Consider the following 21,517-nt stretch of genomic DNA (forward strand, 5'->3'; position numbering starts at 1 on the left):
GAATAATTGTTTTTCATCGTATATGGTAATGGTTTATCAAATAAATAATACATTTAAGTATTTAACACATCCATGGATGTAATGCATCACCGGTGGCGTATTTGCCTGACGGGCGATAATCTGGGTTAGTTACATATCTATGGGTGTATTACCCACACATAAATCACCCCCAGGGACTTTTTTTTTTATTATTATTCAATTACAGTGTGTTATCAACCCCGAAAATGGATATAATTTTGCAATAAAAAAAAAAAATCCATAAAGAATTTAATCATTAAAAATTGTAAGTAGGTAATAACTACCAAACATTATGTTATAAATTATAACCTAAATTATGTTACCCATTACCTTGTAAAATCAGGTAATACAAGTTACCTATTCATAATTATTAAAGGAAGACGGCGGGGGAGTCCGCTGACTGATCATCTGATTTTTTTCCAGATACTATCCTCCAGAAGGAAATCCTAAATAGGTACGCCACTGATTATAATATTGTACATTCGACGTCTCGACTCGCACTTTAGCCTATATAAACATATAGTACCTACAATAAGGTTAGTTATTGCCACGCTTTAAGTTAGGTAGTAATGTAGTATCTTAGAGTAGGTATTACTGAGTAGGTACTGGCTACTGTCTTAAGTAGTGGTAACCACCAAAAAGGGACGATCTCAAAAAAAAATCATGGGGGTGATGTAATCTTCAAAATGTCCGACTAAAATTTGAAATTCAAACTTGTTGTTAACTATATTAAGTTATTTTTAGTTACATGATATAAATTTATAATATCTTTATTACCTTATGTTTCAATTTTTAGTTTGAATTAAATTTGAAGTTGTAACTTAGAAATACATAACTTATTATTTTTAATTTATATCAGAATGAAATAACGTCAACAAACATATGTAATAGGAAATAATTATAATTCATCACTTATTATTTATTACAAAATAACGAGTTAAAGTATTTAAAATTTTAAAACTATTATTAATCACAATATTGAACCCAGCTGCGTTGCTTCAGCGATGCCCATTTGTGTACAAGATCATCGATATCCAATCTATATTATGTTATATGTCTTTTTCACAACTCAACATCATCAGTGCATTTAATCATTGATCGGCCATTTTCGGTCTTAGGTAATTTTGTATTGATTTTAATTTACTAAACATTCTTTCGTCAGATGCAGTAGTAACAGGAGCAGTCGATGCTAAATGAAAAATTCGATTAGCTCACGGAAGAATTGATTTTGATGACTCAGATTTTTCAAAAATGTTATTTAAATTTTCTCCATCGCATTGATTTAACTGAATTTAAATTTCTGCATGTATTGCATCAATGTAGTGCATTTCCGCATTATTTGTCATTTCGGGAAATAATTTTACGGCAACCCACAACATTTTCTAATGAAAAGTATAAATTATTGACATTTTAAAAATATTAAATACAGGCGGCTTGTAAAAAGGATTTTGTTTAAATAAAGGAATCCGAAAATATAGTACGTCTGCACAGCCACTACGTCAGTAAGTATACATAGTTTACACAGTGATCACCGCTATATGGACCGGTATGCGCATAATTATGCAATTTATTTTATGAAATTTTTCTCGCAGGAAAACAATTCAATAATATTATTATGAAAATTAGTACATATTTTATTTTTCCATTTACTTAGAACAAGTTTTGGATCATAAAAAAAGTCTGACACTGAAATATGTACCATAATATTTAATAATTATATTTAATGATTATTATAATAATTGATTTATTAAATCGATATTTCAAATAATCTGCATTTAACCGGTCAACCGTATCAGGGGGCGTAGCTCAGATGGTAGAGCGCTCGCTTAGCATGCGAGAGGTACCGGGATCGATGCCCGGCGCCTCCAAAATAATTTTTGCAGATATTTTTTTTTCTCGACATTTTCACGAACTTATTTTTTTTTAATTTCATATTTTTCGTTTTAAAGCTTATGGGAAATGTCAATAGAGGATATTATGGTTATGGATTATAATTTTATTTAATAGACACGTCATTGTGTAGAGCATTTTTCATAATATTAGATACACATTATATTTTGAATTTTCCGACTTGCACAATATGTAATCTGCATTTAATTTAAGAGTTGATTTTATTGTACTAATAATGTATCTACATTTATTTACTTATTAAATTTAAAAAAAAAAGTTATACATTTTATAACGATTTCCTTCATTTCGAAAACAATAAATTAATATACATTTCTCTGTACATTATGTAATTAACAAATAAAATTATTTCATTATAATAATATAATTTTTAGTTTTTTATCTTAGAAATTACAATAATTATTGTTTAACGTTGGGCATGGTCATAGACTAAAGTTATACATATAGTATATCATACACTAACTCATATGAATTTATAACATTACTATTAAGTTATCATCGTGGATTGCCTAATCGAAAGTCTACAATATAATACTTACAAGTCGACATTTATACAGTTTATCTGTCATCGATAATAATTATCAACCATCATAAAGTACATGTGACGCGTTATAACAAAGCTTTGTGCCATTTGTATTCATCGTATATTATAATATATGCGCGAAATGTATGTGTAGAATATTATATGCAAATCGATGATGCGAATGGTCGTTGGTTTTTTTCTATAATATTATTATAACTGAGTAAACGGCGGCTGCATTTTATACTCGTGGTATAGCTAGGTATATAATATAAGGTATACGCGGTGTATTGCGTATAACTATAATATATTATAATATGGTGCATGGTTAGATAATATATAATATTGTATTTTATCGTCGTGTATATACGAGACAGCGAGGTTATAATATTATATATAATATATTGATGTATGCAGAAGGAGAGAGGGAGAAATGTACCGTATTGATTTGGGTTAAAGTTTTTTTTTTTTTATTCAGATTTAATAATAGGTACGACCTTTCCCGGTCGCATATATATATTTTTAATTTAATTTTTGTTCGAACGGCTGCCGCCGCCATTTATCAAACGCGCGACCGTTACGGTATTTTCGTACCTATATAATATACTTATCGTCTATTATACCTATACCTAATCCAAACTTGAAACTTAAAAGATAACTGCACCGCGGTGTGGCCACCCAGACCGGCTGGAAAAATATAAAACATGCTTTCGAGCTTCCACATAAGCTTCCAAATGCTTGACAATGCGTATTGTCCGTATTGATAATATTAATTGTGGGGGACAGAGTGGCCGACCCGAGTTCGATACCTCGGCCGCGGGCGGCATTTTTCTTCGGGCAAGTCACGGTGTCCGGAGAACAAGTGCCGCCATACCCGGCAGAAACCAGCTACGGGTGCCCCATTAGAAATTCTGCCAAAACACAACTCACACGTGTACCAACCTACCCAATTTAAAAACCTACAGTGCCCTCCCCCACACCCAGTGGCCTATGTTGCCGCGGGTTACCCAATAAAAAAAAATATTAATTGTATACTGCAAATTAAAGTAAATTATTACTATAAAACATAATACGTGTTAAATTAAAAAAATTATTAATTACTATGTTTTTGTTTATATTATCAAACCAGCAAATATCTTAATAATATTTAATGTTATGGTGTTATATTGTTTACTCTTGTGCCACGGTTTGAAAATTAAAATATTTGTGTGTAGTCGATGATTTAAAAAGTAAAACCTTATAGTATTGTAACCCGGTTTAAACGATATAGTATATATCTCTATTATATACCTAGACCACATAATCTTAAAAATTTTATATTATATATTAAAAACATTTATCTAAATCAGGTAGTTTATTTTTTCAGTTTTTTAAAATATCAAAATTTTTTTGACTATAACCTTTTACAAAAATTTTTTTTTGGGAATTTGCTGACAACCTATTTCTTAAATTACTTACTCATCATATAATTTTAACAATTTTCGTCATACGTTTAAGTAGCATCATTTTTTTTCGTCAAGTCTTTCTGTTTCCCCTTGTATAATATTATCATACCGTAGTGAGGGAAAGAGTCCAACGGCACGTCACTGAGTTTGTGTGATATGGTAAGCTCGCACATAGGTACAACCTTTGAGTTGTATTAATGTCATACAACAGAAACTATGTACAGGTATACCAGCAATCTTATACCTAGTTAGTGGTCACCTGCGTAAACCGCGAGTAGGATAGTGCGGCGGTAGAGGTGCCTATATATTATCTACATGATGATTTATTTCGGCTTGATAATATAATTACTATACTATACGGCCGCCTCGCAGCCGTTATATTGAAACGATGCGATGATATTATTATTATTCGACACACACACACACACACACACACACTCGCGAACGAATATATTGTACCCACTCATATATTGTATAATGCGTGTATATAGGATTTGCGGTAATTCCGTCTGAAAATCCGCAGTGGCAGAATATGCGTTCGCCCCTCGCGCCCGGTGTACCGCTTATACCTATGTATTGTAACCGGCTACGTCCTACCTACGTGCATAATAATATTATTAATATCCTCAGACGGCAAATCACGAGCGATGCGTGTGACGGTCGTAAATTTCTTCACAGCTAGCCGCCGTCGTCTCAAACACTACACGAAATTTGTATGATATTTTATGCGCCACCGTCGCTGCAGGGCGATTGCATATATAAACAGTACCTACGCACCCGTTGGCGGTACGCAAGTCATCGTACCTACCCCCACCCCCCCCCCCCCCCCCACCGACACCTTCCACCTAACCTAAGGCCATCATCCCTCTCGCATTTTTATAATCCCCTTTTTTTGTCCCGCACGTCTCGTCGCGCGGCGGTCGTCGAGATCTCCGTCGCCACTGTACACATTAGTACAGCTGCTGCAGGGCACGTCGGACCGGTACAACAATAATAATATTATACACGTGGCGAACAGCTGACGTTTTTGCAGGGTCGCGCGCATTATAATAATATTATTAATATTATGTAGGTACACACACGCTCGTCATAAGAACCCCGTCCGACGGGGATGATCGCCGCGCAATAAAGGGACGATGGTCGCGCAAAAACGAATCGCGACGGTCGCAATTAAATCGGTAGAACGACGCCAAACCGGTATTGTAAATATAGCGTCTACATAATATACCTAACCCCACGTTACGACGTCGCAAAGTTGCTGCTGCTGCTGTTGTTTGTCGCAGTAACCTAATTTAATGTATTCTCTCAAATACACGAGACCTAGACCGTTACTTTCATCGGGGGGCGTAGCTCAGATGGTAGAGCGCTCGCTTAGCATGCGAGAGGTACCGGGATCGATGCCCGGCGCCTCCAGTGTCAAATTTTTGCTCGCATTAAATATTGTTTTTTTTTATTTTCGAAAGAGACGAGAAATAGAAGTACAAATAGAATTTCTTTATTATTGGAAAAACAGCCATTATTTTGAAACGTGACACAAGCATTTGTTCGTTCAATGAAAACTGTAAATTTCGCGGAACATATTATTATTATATAAAGTATTCTATATATTTAGTAAAAAAATATTATATAAAGTCGGTATACAATGGTCAATGGTATACGGCTAGATATAATTTTTACAAACATGAATACAATACGTGGCGCCATAGCCCGTCGCGTCGATGTAATTTTTTAGTTATATATTGCACACTCTTGGAATTATTTACCGTAAAATTGACAAAAATTCACTAAAAATAATATGCATTATGGATAGATAACCCATCTTCGATTTCTTATAATATACGATGGTGACCGTCATACACTAACATGAAATAGTTTGGCGCCACTGTGGATATTCGATATTATATAATGTATACAGGATTTTACATTATTTTTTTTTTGTTTTTTCACTACAAGAGTCAGCCCATTTCAACGTATAAAGTATAAATTATGAAGGGATATGAAATAGTTAAATTCGAAAATGATGTTAGTTTGACTCATAATACGCTATCGAATTTCGTACGAAAATCGCATCAAACCGTAAAGCTATGCCGGTCTATATGTTATGCAATAAAATCTATAATACACAGAGGGGTACACCTGCAATTATACTCACCCCCATTTTTTGATTTAATTTCAAATCATGAGTTTTGCCATTTTTATCCAATTTTTACACATCGGTATTTATGTTTTCCGATTTTGTTTTTGGTTTTGAATACTGGTATTTATTTTTCAATTTCGGTTTTGATTACCGGTATTGATTTTTTTCGATTTGGTTTTCAGTTTTGATATCGATTTTGGTTTTTAACGGTTTTAAAGTATTAACCGGTATTCAAAATCGGTATCCAATATCGGTTTCAAGCCCTGATTTTTTCCACTAAATTCAGTAGATGAATTTTTCAAAAAATTTGATATACCCAATTTAAAAAACGAACGATTAGCTTTTTATTGTTTTTAAATGTTTGAACTAAGGATAAAAGTCGTGGAAAATTGTTTTACAAAAATATGAAATAAATGTAATATTTATATTTTACTGTATCTTGTGTTTATTCGCCATTTTTAATAATTATAAATGTTGGTTGATTAATATTAGTTACTAACATTTTCCATTCCCTGTAATTGTGCCCTCTTATCTTCCAAATTCATTGGGCCATTACAGTGCTACTGGCCTATTATCCAGTATCCTTAGTACACAAAGTTAAATAACTCAAAAACTACTTGTTTTAATCAGTGCCGTAGCCAGATTTTTTTATGGGGGAGGGGGAGCACTAAATTGTTTTCCTTAGTTATTTTAGATCTAGAATACTTACCACCAGCCACTTTATGATACCACTGTTCATAAAAATAATTTGGGGGCGAACTTGGCCACATTGCCCCATCCCTGGCAACGGTATTGGACTTTGAATTTTGATTTTGATACATCAACATTTTTAGAAAAATTATCCGCTAAATAATTATTTATAGTTAGAAATGGGAAAGGGTTTCTCATTTAAAAAATAAAAGTTTGTATATCTACAGGAAACTCCCTAAGTTGTATACAAAAATCTCAAGAATTTAAAAGTATGGTGTTTAAACTTTAAATATAATGTTTGAAAATTTAAAAAATCAGATTTTGAATAACTGAATTATAAGCTAGCATGCTTGATGAATCACCCTATATAATATGACAAATTGCTAACATTTATAGTAGTGATGGAAATAATCGAAAAAAAAAATAATCGAACGATAATGATCCAAATAAAAAAGTCCCAATATAGATTGCTTTATCTCACATTCTCATTGTTCACCCGTAAAACATATAATCGCCTACTTTGCAGATAAAACCGGAAGTCCCGAATATCTGTAATTTCTATAATCGAATGATAATCTACCTATTCTTACAGTATAGGTTAGGTGCGACGTGTGCCCTACTATAGACATCCACCCATATACCTATTACCTAACCTAACCGTTCCAATGAACTACATGAATGCCATTACACTCGTAATAATATAATAAAAAAAAACATTTTTTAAATAGAATGTAATTATAACACAATCAACAGGTTATGTTGTTTTCTACAATCAAATCGTATTTTAATAAATAATTGCATAGTAGTACAATAAATGTACATAATTTAGAAACATTATGAATTTTGTTTGCAATCGCTTACACACAGCGCGGCGGTAAGATGCCAACTAAACTCGATAAAATCCATTCTTTCAAATAATCAAGCTTTGGTCAGTCACTTTCATCTGGGGGCGTAGCTCAGATGGTAGAGCGCTCGCTTAGCATGCGAGAGGTACCGGGATCGATGCCCGGCGCCTCCAAATTTAATTTTTTAATTCGTAAAATTACTTTAATATTTCATCAATTTATAAGGGACATTTGATTTTTTATAAATTATTATTATGTTAAGACAGTTGAGTTAGACTTTTTTTAAATTAAATCACATAAAAAAAAAAATAATAATCGTTATTTTTATTATTTTTCTAATAAACATTAAAATACTGGCGGTGGTGTGTGAAGAGTGGTAAACAATAAATTCAAAAAAGTAATTTGTTAAATTGACCAGATGGAAAATTAAATAAGGTCACGAACGTAATATAATATACTGCAGAAGTTCAACTCTCCAATAAAGCTTCATTGTTTTAACTATATAAATGAATCGTTTAATAAACAATTATTATTATTCTTAAGTTTTTTTTTAAAATGATTCTTTCTAATATTCGAACTAAAATATAGTTGAACCCTCGGTATGCAAACAGTCAGTGTCCCGAATATACAATATAATATAAGATAGATATAATATATATTATAATATACTGTATAATATATTTTACCCCTGGTCCAAATTGTAAAATATTTTCTTTTTTAAATACAATTTTTTTATAGTATGAAATTATTATCAACTATTTTGTTTTTATATCTGTCGTTTTACGTAGTTCCAAGTTTGATTGAAATTTATCTGAACGGCCTTCAATATTGTATCTTATAAAATTATAAATTTATAACCTATAGGTTGCTTATAAGCTACGAGTGTGCGCGCTTTACCTGGCTATGAGGATTTATCCACACAAAAATAAGGTTTACTTAAAATTTAAAAGTTACTGTGAATTTAAAAAGATTGTTAGAACGGGGATGCCAGATTTTTTATTTTTGCATTTTCTTCAATTTCTATTACCTACATTTGTATTCTAAGCGTCCAGCGAATTGATAAGTTTTTTTTGTATACTTACATTGCACTTTACATACACTTAACATTGGTCTATAATGTTTTCTCTCCTGTAGACACAGTTTACTATAAAAGTTTCAAGTATAGCCGCATAGAAGATACCGATTAGAAACTTTATACAATTGTTAAATTCGAAATATTAATTTTGAGTTTATTTAGTTTATTTTGCATAAGCATATAAGAATAAGCAAAAAACAATAATTAAAAAAAAATTAATGCAAACTTACAAAAAAATTAGTGTGACAAATTTCTACTCAGAATCACGGTCCATCAGTACTATAAGGTACGTTTGTAGATTCTTATAATTATATAGGAAATAATAGTACTATTGAACCGAAAATAATACATTAATTTGCTTTCACAGTTGAAGTTAAACATCCTCCACAGGTCTATTATATCCACACCGCGCGTGTTATACATTTACACGATAAATTCATATATTTTGTTAGTCGGACTTAGATCTACGTTGCCTATTGTAATGTATTTTGTTTATTTTTTTATATTGTTCAAAACACAAATTTCACAAGTCATTAGTTATTTTACGATTCGTATACCATATTATGTTTGAAATGTAAATTTTAAACTTCCCGTGGCATACGATTTCACATTTTTTTCCGACAATGTTGAAAATATTTGGTTGGTTTTTGGATTCAGTCCCAGTGCGCCGCAATCAATCACTTAACATTATTTGAGTACTCTATCGTCCGCACGTACAATAGTAGTAAGTTGTTGTTCGATCGGTTTAATATTATTATCGTTCTCTCAAATGATCTACATTTCACTTCTCACATCCATCTGGGGGCGTAGCTCAGATGGTAGAGCGCTCGCTTAGCATGCGAGAGGTACCGGGATCGATGCCCGGCGCCTCCAAGATGAATTTTTTTTACTATTTACGATATAAACTTTACAACATTTTTAAAACATGTGAAAATGTATAGTAATTTTTGGTACAATACTGCAGTCTACCGATAACATTTTAATATTTTTTAATCCTCGGGGGACACGGGATGTATGTTAAATACATTTTTTCTCAAATTCTAAAGTATATGCTCGCGCAATAGATATTTTTTACTAAAATGTAAAATATGGTCTAATAAATATTATTTTATGCTTTTCACAAACATTTCAACATCGTACGAGAAAAATAGTAGGTATTTTATTAAATATTTCCAGACATTAAAAGAATATAAAAAAAACATTAAATATTTCAGATTATAATATATATTGTAATTATAAAAAAATAATTGTGGTTTTCATATTACGGAGTTTGTCGTGAATTTTTAAATTTCATATTAAAATTAAAAGTCTTGAGCATTTTGGTATATATATATATAAATAAAAAATATACTATGGCAATTAAGACGAAACAATAGTCTTTTAATTTTTAAATAAATTATCGTCAGGATGTTGAAAAAAAGTTTTAAAAATGCATTTAAAGTTTATACGAAACCGCTATAATTGCGGTTCGGTATAATTTGTGCCGTTTAATTAAAAATAGATAAATAGCGGACATTGCATGGGTATTATAATATAGTCATAATCATATAGACTACATAGTTATATTGCACTCGAAATTGACTAAATTATAGTTTATTTGACAATTATTGCGGCTTGTCATCCATCTCTAATAATTAGCGTATTCATTAGAGACCATATTATATTATTTTTATGATATCTCAATGTAGTTATGGATTGTGTTTTGTTGGTAAAAGTAAAATACACAACGTTCGACTTTGAGGATTTTTTCGAAAAAATCGTATTTTGACGTTGACGAGTCATCCGAATTATTTGAATATATAACGCACTATAATATACACGTATAGTATACTTACTGTTATTATAGGTTAAGTACCTATTCGGTCGTAACTTGTATTATATACATGCGCGATGTTACGATCTTATTCGAAATAAAATGTATAAAAATAATAATAATAATAATACCTTGCATTGACGTAACATAAGTACTATAATAGCAAGCAGCAAATAGCAATCATATCTCACACAATAGATATACGTGCAATATTTATATTATTACTTCGGTATTAACCAGGTATTAAGGTATCATCGACCGATGTCGATGGCGCTAAATGTAAACGAATAATGATAATTCCGAGTGTGGGTCAAATATCACGGTATAACATTATTATTATAACAGTTGTGTACCTAGTGTATAATACTATAATAATATACACTTTGGCGATGTTCCAAGTATACAGGGCACTGCATAGTTTGATTAACCGCTGTTTATTCAAAAGTATTGTTGGACATTTTTGAAACCATAGCAAATCATTCGAAAGACAGCTGTGTTATGATTTCAACAGTAATACAAAAAGTAGCTAATTTAAGCGGACTTCACTCGGCCCACAGTGTTCGGATTAGATAAGTATTTTTTTATCTAGATAAACACAAGGATAATGCAACTCAAATATATCTAGATAGATATAAAATATAACTTACTCATATTTATCTACATAAAGATAAATACTTTTTTATCTAGATAAAAAAAAAGATACAAGTTTTTTTTTAATGGGTTTTAAATTTAGGTATTATTTAGTTGGACACTAGGAACATAATAATGATATAAATAAAAATAATTACCTTATTAATTATAAACCATAAACTTGGTTTGAGAATCTGTATAAATATTTAAAATGTGTTTGTACAATTTCGCGATTTTTATCAACAAAAAATGTATCTAGATGAATTTATTTATATTAGTAAAAAAATTATCTAAGATGAACGTTAGATATCTTGTAACTATTCATCTAGATAAGAAAAAAGATGAACAAATAATTATCTAGATATTCATCTAAATAAATTTATCTAGATAAGTCCGAACACTGCTGGGGCATTATAATTTAGAAGTCACCGTACAATTTTCACCCTCAATTGATTTTCTTTTCCAAACCTGAGTATTGTTATAAGCTACGATCACGCACACCTACACGAGCACATAATATTATAATTTATGTTTTTAATATATCAATACACGAATGTAACAGAAAGATCTGAAAAAAAAAAATTATGCAACTTAAATGTACGACAAAAATTGTTAATATTATGTGATGAGTAAAAAATTTGAGAGATATACTCATGTCAGCAAATTCCCAAAAATAATATTTTTAAAAAAATTATTACGTTCCAAAATAATTAAATCAAAAATGTATAGATATTTTAAAAATTCTAAAAAATAAACTACTTGACTTATATAAATGTTTTTACCATCAAAATTGTTCTTATAATCAGATTCACGAATTGGCTATTTTTGAATTTATCCAAACTAATTTAAATAAAAATAATTTTTTTTTATTTTCAGTACCTATTAAGAAATAAAAATATTATATATTTTTTATATTATACGTGTAGCGCGAGCGACTATAAATTATATATAAAAAAAAATTTTAAATTTTGAATATAGCAAAAGTTATGGTATTTGACAGATCTCGGTGGGACACTCTGTATAATCAAAACAGCGAAATAATAATATACAATAGATATCAATAAATTATTTTTATATTCTCAGCAAACTTCTGCAGAGTACAGTACAACGAAATAATAATGTCATAACGCTCATTCGATTAGAAATCCAAAAACGAAAATCAAGGAGAGCTTGTTACTCCGGTTGTACATCGATTAAAAAAAATATATTATATTAAATTACGACGAGAGTTTTTTCGTTTAATATTGCAATTTTAACTCGACCCGACTAGTGTAACATATATTATTACACCAGTGAACAGATTTACTAACAGTTGTTTATTTTCATAAAATATTATAGCAGAGTAACAGTGAAGATCCGTAGAAAAAAAGTTTTAAATTTAATTTGAAAACTGTATGATAATATATCTACATTATTTGATTATTGTACTATTTTTGGAACACTTACCTGTTTATAATTTTTTTTGTCCCTTATGAGTTTAGGAACCACGTGATATATTTTATTTAGTTAGGTACTATATAATATGTATGCATGTGTTTTATAATATATTTAGGTAGAGTCTAGAATAAAGTTAGTAATTCAAAAGTGTAAATATATTCACTTTATTTTGCCGGATTCTTATATTTATAACACGTCATTTATTTTTCTTAAATAATATTGTTTTTCAAATAATTGGACAACATCCATCTTGGAGAATTTAGATCTGTAATTTAATCAAATGTTGATGTTTCTTCTAATATATATTTAGATAGAGAGCCACTAGTTAAATCAGTTAATTAGTATACATGTCGTATTATTGTGTAAATGTACTATACAAATATAATATGTACCTTTGCAATATAGATAGTGAAATACCTTCAGTTCGGCTCAACACGGCAGGTGTGTTGGGCTAGTTTCAAATGTGAAAGTATGCCTGCAGGGGTAACAATTCTAACAGGTGATCATAATAGTATATAATATACTTTCTGATATTTAATATTCTACAACTTTATTCATATTTGTATTTTGATATTAAAAATAAAGATATTATACCCATTTGTGTATTTTTCTAGATATAAATCACCTGTGTTTACTTGACTTATAGCTTACTATGAATAAATAAATTATATAAAATAAATTATTCGGTAAAAAAAAAAAATGCATTCCGGTGAAAGAAAATATTAGAAATAAAAATTATTTTAAAATGCGTTCTTGTCGTATTGGAATTTTAAACGATTTACCGTGTTTAACATTTAATGAAATAAAATAATATTAAGTTATTTCATGTAAAAAAATAATTTCTTTTATAAAATATGTACATAGTATAAAGTATAATCAATTATAATATTGATAAATGATAATTATGGTAGGTAACAAAATGATGTCCCGGAATAATATATTAATCAAACAAATTGTTAAAAATAATTTTAATTGATGCATTTAATAATGTATCGTAGGTTCTATTCCACTTCAAGCAGTCACATTGGTAACCTGGGTTACGAACATTGTAAAAGCCATAACTCATAATGGATGTACAATTGGTTTTTTTTACTGAATATTTTATATTTATTTGCCGATTTATCTAGGGACAAGTGATTTTTAAGGAATAATATCTTAAGCGTTTTCGAATCAAAGTATAATAATAAGCGGTGTTATTTAGATACCTACCTTAAATAAGCAATTTTTAAAAGTGTAATATAAAATCGTAAATTTTATAAATTATTGTAAAACTTTTTAAAACGGAATACTTAATATCTAATAAACACAATAATGCAAATCTCGATGCACCTTGTATTTTACCTTTTAGTTCTATTTTTCATTGTTCCAGTTACGTATCAATATCAACTATAAGTGACCATAACCCATCTTCTTCTTAGAAAAAATAAAAACCTTATTCATTTAATGTTATATAATGTGAAAATAAATTGAGAGTTTCACTAATCATTTGTATGCGTACATTAAATTCATATAGATTATTTAGGTCCAAAAAAACTACAGCTTAATGCCAGTAAATATAAAAAGGGACATATTATTCTGTACGGACGGGAATCGTATAACTATAGGAGTGAAAAAAAATTCCGATTTGGTTATTTTCAATACTCGAATAAATAATAAGGAATTATATTATTTGACTGTTGTGATTTGAAATAGTTATAGGTATTCTAATTGTATGGATTGATTCAATTCCAGTCCGCTTTTCTTATTTATAATTTTATGAAATTGTTCATGTTATGTTATATTATACTCTCTACCACCAGCACAAGCACGTGCTTAAAGGTGGTAGATATTTTTTTTGTTTTAAAATTAACTGATAGTTGATACTGTCTATAAATCACATATTTAAGCGTTATATTTAAATTTAATATACACAATTCATGTTATTAAATGATACTCAACATTTCAAATGAGATCTACGTTGTATTTACTACCCTCATAATTGTTATTCTTATATTTATTGTTATTAAAATTAAAATAACAAACGACGGTACCTATCAGCATGCACTGTGTACGAATGAAATGTCTTGGGTTAAGTTAGTTTTTTAATTGTAAGCTGACCGCGTTGCTCATCCAATAATAAATTATAAAACATGAAAATTTTTAATTCTGAACATGACGTGTCTAAGGTTATGTTGAGATTACGTACATATTGTTTTCATTGTTCTAGAGTGCTAAGTACTAATAAAAACAATAACATTATGATATCCGATTTGTATTGAATCTCTTATTTTACCAACAAAATATATAACTCAAATTACGATAGCAGATAGGGTATCAGTCATCACTCAGAGTTACATAATAATACTTACCTAATATTTGTATTAATATTTTAGTACAATTGTATTTGTATATTACATTTCATGATTTAAAAAATTCATCGAGCTAAAAAAATCCCCAGCTTGCGATGGTTATTTATTTCGTTATAAAATTTTACAAATATAACAGTACATTTTGAGGAGGTGCCTAGTTGGTTTTACTAAACAGTTTTAAATGACTAAACAAGATATTATGTGATTGAAAAGTTTATGTGGAATGTAATTAAACAATTTTTTTTAAGTATGCACTATATGGGAAAATTTTATTTACTTGAAATAAAATATAATTTATTTGGGTTTTTAAATTTATATTTAAAAAAGATAAAATTAAGTAGGTAGGTATTATTTATAATAATAAATAGTTATAAGAATGACTCGTCTTTGTATAGAAATAAACATTTATTTATTGCGATGTTTTTGAAAGTTACACCAAATTCGTATCGGCGAGCTTTGTAGAACTATTGGGTTTCGGTCCCAAGTTCGAATTTTGAGGGAGGTGCTTCGGGGATTTAAAGTTTGCCGTGTAAAACCGTAACAGTATTGCCATGCAGGATAACTAAACAATCTGTTTGAAAACGTACATACTTATTTAGTTAATTAATTGTATTTAAACTGTGAGACTATTAGGTTGTAATAATTACAATAAATTAATCAAATCAAACAGGTAGGCCAATCTAACATAAGACTACTATAATAATAGGTATAGCATATTATAATATTATTTGGATAAAACTTTTTTGATGTAATTATTTTGGAAACGATCAATAAATCAATTGTATAAGTGGTATTTTCTTGTCGGTATAACAGCATAGAACTAATTATGATATACCTTGAACTTAAAATATTACCACAGTTCCATTACACAAATTTAAAATATTTTTTTCCCGATTTTTATTATTCAACAATAATACTATTATAGTTGTTACGAACTCAATGATAATCAAGCTATAATTATTAGAGTATTCGACGGATGTTAGGGCTCGAATAAGTTATTTTTGGTACATGAAACCATCGAGAAAAGTATTTCACCACATTAGGCCAAATTAGAGTTTGTTGTAAAATAACTTGGGTTTGAAATTATTTACGTTGTAGAAACTAAACATTTGAGATCACCACTTTTCGCATTCTCTGTTGATTATTTGCTCACTGCCAATACCCTGAAGGGAAATATTAGTTGTTACTAATTGCCAAGCCGTTACATGATTGTAGACTGTAGTACTAAGTTGTCTGTATAAAGACCTTAAACGCCGACACTGTTGAGTATTCAGTAATGCATCCCAAATGGCAAATATGTACAAAGATCTTTCGTGTAGTTTTGGTCAACTTGTGTACGAACTTGTGGATGTACAAAATAAGTAGAATACATTCATTTGTATTATATTCAAACTCTTAGAAAGTTTTTGATTGGAAACACTCTCAACATGCGCATTGAAGTTTTATTAGAGCAGATGAATATGACGTAAGAAAAACCTATGGTTTAAATTAATATGATATTTGTTTTGTTTAGTATTAATGTGTTACGTATAATACGCATGCGTACAATTATTATGCATAATACATTTTCAATTATAATATTAGATTGTTAAAAATTAATAATATTGAGTATTGCTAATAAAAATGGATATTTATTTTATTATTGACAAAATGTCAAAACTACTTTTATTTTTATAAAACCACGGTCGGTATACAATTCACTACTTATTTTAAAGCAAGTTGATGGTTCATTTTCCTTACGTTTATATTCCCTAATATTAATGCAAATAATAAACAAAATAAATAACTAATTTTCCAATCAATGATACGAAATTATCTCATTCTAAATTATAGTGGACATTGTGGCCATGTAAAAATAAAACATATCTTTGTAAGAATAATATTTTTTTTTTTATTTTAGCGCGACTCGGAATAATAACGTAGAAGCTAACAAACAGCAGTTAATATATTTTATCGAATGGGGTTATCAATATTTTGTTTACAATATTTTACAGACTTATACATATTATATTTATATTGTGTAACTAATTGTTCACAAAATTATTACACATGTTTAAATACCAATGGTATATAACGCATTAACATTTGATCTGTTATCGTTCCATTATATCTTTTCTTGAGCAATGATTGTAACAATTTGTTATCGACTTATACGTAAATAATATTAGTACCTAGCCGGCAGGTACCTTATAAAGTAAGAGCATAACCCTAAGTAAGAGCATTCATGTAATATTTGGATTTTGGACGACTTTGAAGTTGGCTGTGCGTCTGTGATGCTTAGTGTAATTTCTTGTTATTTCATGGGGTCATATTCCGTGCAAATTATAAAAGCTCATTTAAACGAAAACATAAATTTCAACGTATTAATTGATCAACGTTGTTTTTATAATATACTAAATGTTGAACACTATACATTCGTAAGATTAACTTTTATTCTGTACATTTGAATTTAATTTATTTTAAAACATAATTCATAACATCAATAATGAAAAATCATAATTCTTAACAGAACGAACTTCGATATTCGGTGTGACGCTTATAAATACTATTCCTAGTATCAAACTGAACGTTAATATAAATTTATTTTATAAAAATACAAAAAAAATACAGAAATTGTGACATAATATTTAGTGTTTGAGATTACGTAAGAATTTCAATTTCGTTTATTAGTTTTTCAAACTTTCCCCCATAATGTCGCTGTTATTGTATTTTTTTTAGTAGATTTTATACAATAATAATATGACGTGCAATTTCGTTTATTTTATCCATTTACCGACAGCCGTGGTGACGTTTTAAGGACTAGATGTTCACTGTTGCTACTATTACGGGCCATGGCGATGGGATTTACTACCTATATATCCATTGTTGATGTCAGGCGACTTGGGGCTAAATTATTTTTTTCCGTTCTAGTGTAAAAACATTTTGGGTGAACGTCAAAGACGCTCGACACAACGAGTGTAATAAACATAATAATAAAATGTTGAATATATTAATATTATAGTTCTGTATAATATTAGTATTGTTATGCAATTAACTATATTATATTATTTTAATAACTAAACGTCTACACGTAATTTGCTGTACACACTTTTAGGGTAGACTTTTGCAACCAATCAGTGAGTTTATCAAGTGAGTTATATCTAACTAAGAATTAAGATGAGAATAGGTAGTTCAATGTTTCGCTTTTACGTTTTTTTCATACGAGTACCTCTATGGAGGTTATTGTTATTCTTATCAATTTTTTTTATTTAAAAATTGAAAGTGATTGGAAGTGGTGATTCCATTGGGGCCGTAAATGAGATGGTAGAAAATGTAAACCTAAAATTACGTATCACACGATTTTTATAAATTTGGCACCACCGTAATTAAAAAGCTTGTTCAATTAGGTATAGTTAAAAAAAAAAATTTAATTTTTAGTAAAAAAATAAAAATGACCTTATTAATAAGGTTACGAATGGGTACGCATATAATTTGACAGACGATCCTTTTCAGATTTTTCCAACCCGTATACAAGGTGAATTTTTAAGCATGTTCATCCCTATTTTTACCTTTGAATCCACTATTGTTAAAATTTCGATTATTAGAGTTTTTAATTATATTTATTATTAATCTAGTTTTGAACATTTTAAAACTGAACATCATTATAGGAAGGTACCTAAAATGTATTGTTTTGTAATATTTACAATATTATTTTTCTATAATAAGAAATGACTAATAAGATTCTTTGATACTATGGAAGGTAAATAACTCTGTTATAAACATTCTAAAGTCGCATGTAGAATTTTTAAATTATTACTATTGTGGTGCACATGTGTTGAAATATAAACAAATTTAACTAATTGTATCTATTAATAGCCAAGGGCCACATAATATTGTGAAAAAAAACTGTGGGCCAGCTGATCCTCCCCTCCCCCACTCCCACCCCGTGTGTTTGCCATAAATTGTCTGAATTCTGCTCATTAATCGTTAGGTGGCTGCGGTCCACAACTCGCGGGCTACTTTTTGTGTTTACCGTTTTCATCATTTCCATTGAATCAATTGTATACAAATATCATAAATAGCAAAAACTATTTGTCTATAACATAAGTGTTAAGACTTAAAAGTATCTCTCCATTTACTTGTATTGATCAATCGTGGTTGGCAAGGTGCTGTAAATGTTTTTTTTTTTTTTTTTTAAACAGACATAGGTGCTGTGTATTGTATATCTATACAAGGTGAATCGCCAAGCATACTCACCACCTTTTTTTTTAAAACTAATTTTAGCACTTATTATTTAATAACGAATTTATTCAAATTATGATTTTTCGAATTTTTGAACATAACTTAAAGACACGATATCTTCAAATTCTTGGAATTTTCAGGAATGCCCTGCGTCGATACAAATTTTTCTTGATGAGATGAGAACCACCCGCTTTAATTTTACCTACCTACTGTAAATTATTTAGTGAATATATTTTTTTGTTTTGATGTTGACATTATACTCAATTCGAAATTTGAACGAATAGTTTTATTGTTATTAAGATTTTAATGCGTATTAAGGATAACACAGTAATATACATTTAGAACTTTATTAAAATTTGAAAACCTTAAATGTAGGTAAACTTTATGGTTTCTACTTTTGAATTTGAGATATTTTTTTTTATTTTTTGTTTATTGGTTATTAAAAATAAATTCATGAGACATTTTATTGTATATTTTATGTTTTACACATTATTATTATGTCCGTTGATTTATAGAATCTCTATGATATTTTATATGGGGGTACTTTTGAAATGTTTAATGGGCAATGGATTAAACGCCCTTCGGACGTTCGTGACGTTGTTGAGTTGAGGACATTTTGGAATTGTTGTAAAGGTGGCACGGGATAAGGTGAATTGTTACCAAATAAGCCGGCAAAATCGTAGTGAAAAAGTTATCAGTTTTGGCACAGTTGTTATGTACTTTGCAACGGCGCCGGATTGTTGGCGTTTTGGCGTTCACCAGACGGAACAATAAACGACACAACGGTAATCGTCTAGAGGGAAAATTGCCAAAAATCGAGAGTGGCCCCGAAAACGATTCTACTGTGTCGTTTGCTATTTAACTATCGCTAGTTAACTAACTTACATGTCAAAAACTAATCTCCAAGAGCCAATTAATATATCTTTTAATTGTAGTATCATAAAGTTTTATGGTCGTTTCGAATAAACATGCACTCGTGGTGTACATTTAAAAAGATACATGCACACAACTATGTTATGTTTACATGGAAAGTTTGTTCATTATTAGTATCGAGCGAAATGTATTTTTATTCCTTTATGCTTTTCGTTATAATTGACAAATATAAAGTACATAATTTATGACTGTAAATTTTAATTTCATAAATCCAAGGTTATCCTTTGAAATTGTTTTGAAACTATAGATTTGTATGAGATGTTGATTTGTTATTTTTTAATTATTATTTGTTGATTTTCGTAAAATTTACACTATAAAATATCTTTAGTTTTAAAAACGTTTCTTGTTCGATGACTTAAGGTTACATTAAATATTACTTATACATGCATACAATTATGTAGGTATTATTAAATACTTACCTTCGCGGATTACATAAAAACTAGCTTATTAAATATTTATGATCACATAATATAATATTATCAATAAATTATATTATACTAGATTTATTTTATATTTTTATTTTATCTATTTTGTGTAAATAATAATTTATGTAATATAAAATTATACCTATTGTAAAATCATCGTTAATACATCTTTTATTTTGTCGAAATCCAAGTGTGTACGTACAATCTATTGAAATATTAGTTAGCATTTTAGTTAATATTACTTAGCAGTACGACTTAAAATTATTAAATTAAATTAATTTAAATTATGTGCTAGCATCAAGTCAATGTATCATTCAATTAACATTTCCAATAACACCGATTATAACATAGTTAAATAAGTGTTATAAGATATATTTATTTATTAAAATAAATATAAATCTAATATAAATATATTTTATTTTATAAAACTTGTTTAACTATGTTGTAATCGGTGTTATTAAAAATGTAAATTGAATGATACATTGACTTGATGCTAGCACATCATTTAAATATTTAAATGTTCAAACTATGTATATATATATTGTAAAATCATGGTCAATACATCTTTTATTTCGTTGAAATCCAAGTGTGTACCTACAATCTATTGAGATATTAGTTAGCATTTTAGTTAATATTACTAAGCAGTACAACTTAAAATTATTTAAATTATGTGCTAGCATCAAGTCAATGTATCATTATATTTACATTTTTAATAACACCGATTACAACATAGTTAAACAAGTGTTATAAAATAAAATATATTTATATTTATTTTAATAAATAAATATATCTTATAACACTTATTTAACTATGTTATAATCGGTGTTATTGAAAATGTAAATTGAATGATACATTGACTTGATGCTAGCACATAATTTAAATAAATTAAATTCAAATAATTTTAAGTCGTACTGCTTAGTAATATTAACTAAAATTCTAACTAATATTTCAATAGATTGTAGGTACACACTTGGATTTCAACAAAATAAAAGATTTATTGACCATGATTTTACAATATATTATATATATATATAGTTTAAACATATAAATAACTTTTTTAGATCCTTAAGTG

The 21,517-nt window shown here is 28.9% G+C and overlaps 4 non-coding genes across 4 annotated transcripts; all 4 read left to right on the forward strand.

Annotated features, from left to right (window-relative positions):
* The first annotated feature begins 1,813 nt into the window (after positions 1-1,813).
* Positions 1,814-1,886, forward strand: Trnaa-agc (transfer RNA alanine (anticodon AGC)). Its single transcript has one exon. It is a non-coding gene; the product is annotated as a tRNA-Ala (tRNA).
* A 3,345-nt stretch (positions 1,887-5,231) lies between these two features.
* Trnaa-agc (transfer RNA alanine (anticodon AGC)) lies at positions 5,232-5,304 on the forward strand. Its single transcript has one exon. It is a non-coding gene; the product is annotated as a tRNA-Ala (tRNA).
* Positions 5,305-7,663: 2,359 nt separating this feature from the next.
* Positions 7,664-7,736, forward strand: Trnaa-agc (transfer RNA alanine (anticodon AGC)). The gene has a single exon. It is a non-coding gene; the product is annotated as a tRNA-Ala (tRNA).
* A 1,702-nt stretch (positions 7,737-9,438) lies between these two features.
* On the forward strand, positions 9,439-9,511 carry Trnaa-agc (transfer RNA alanine (anticodon AGC)). The gene has a single exon. It is a non-coding gene; the product is annotated as a tRNA-Ala (tRNA).
* Positions 9,512-21,517: the final 12,006 nt, after the last annotated feature.

The sequence above is a fragment of the Metopolophium dirhodum genome, chromosome 9 (assembly GCF_019925205.1).
Source record: "Metopolophium dirhodum isolate CAU chromosome 9, ASM1992520v1, whole genome shotgun sequence".
Taxonomy (NCBI): Eukaryota; Metazoa; Arthropoda; class Insecta; order Hemiptera; family Aphididae; genus Metopolophium; species Metopolophium dirhodum.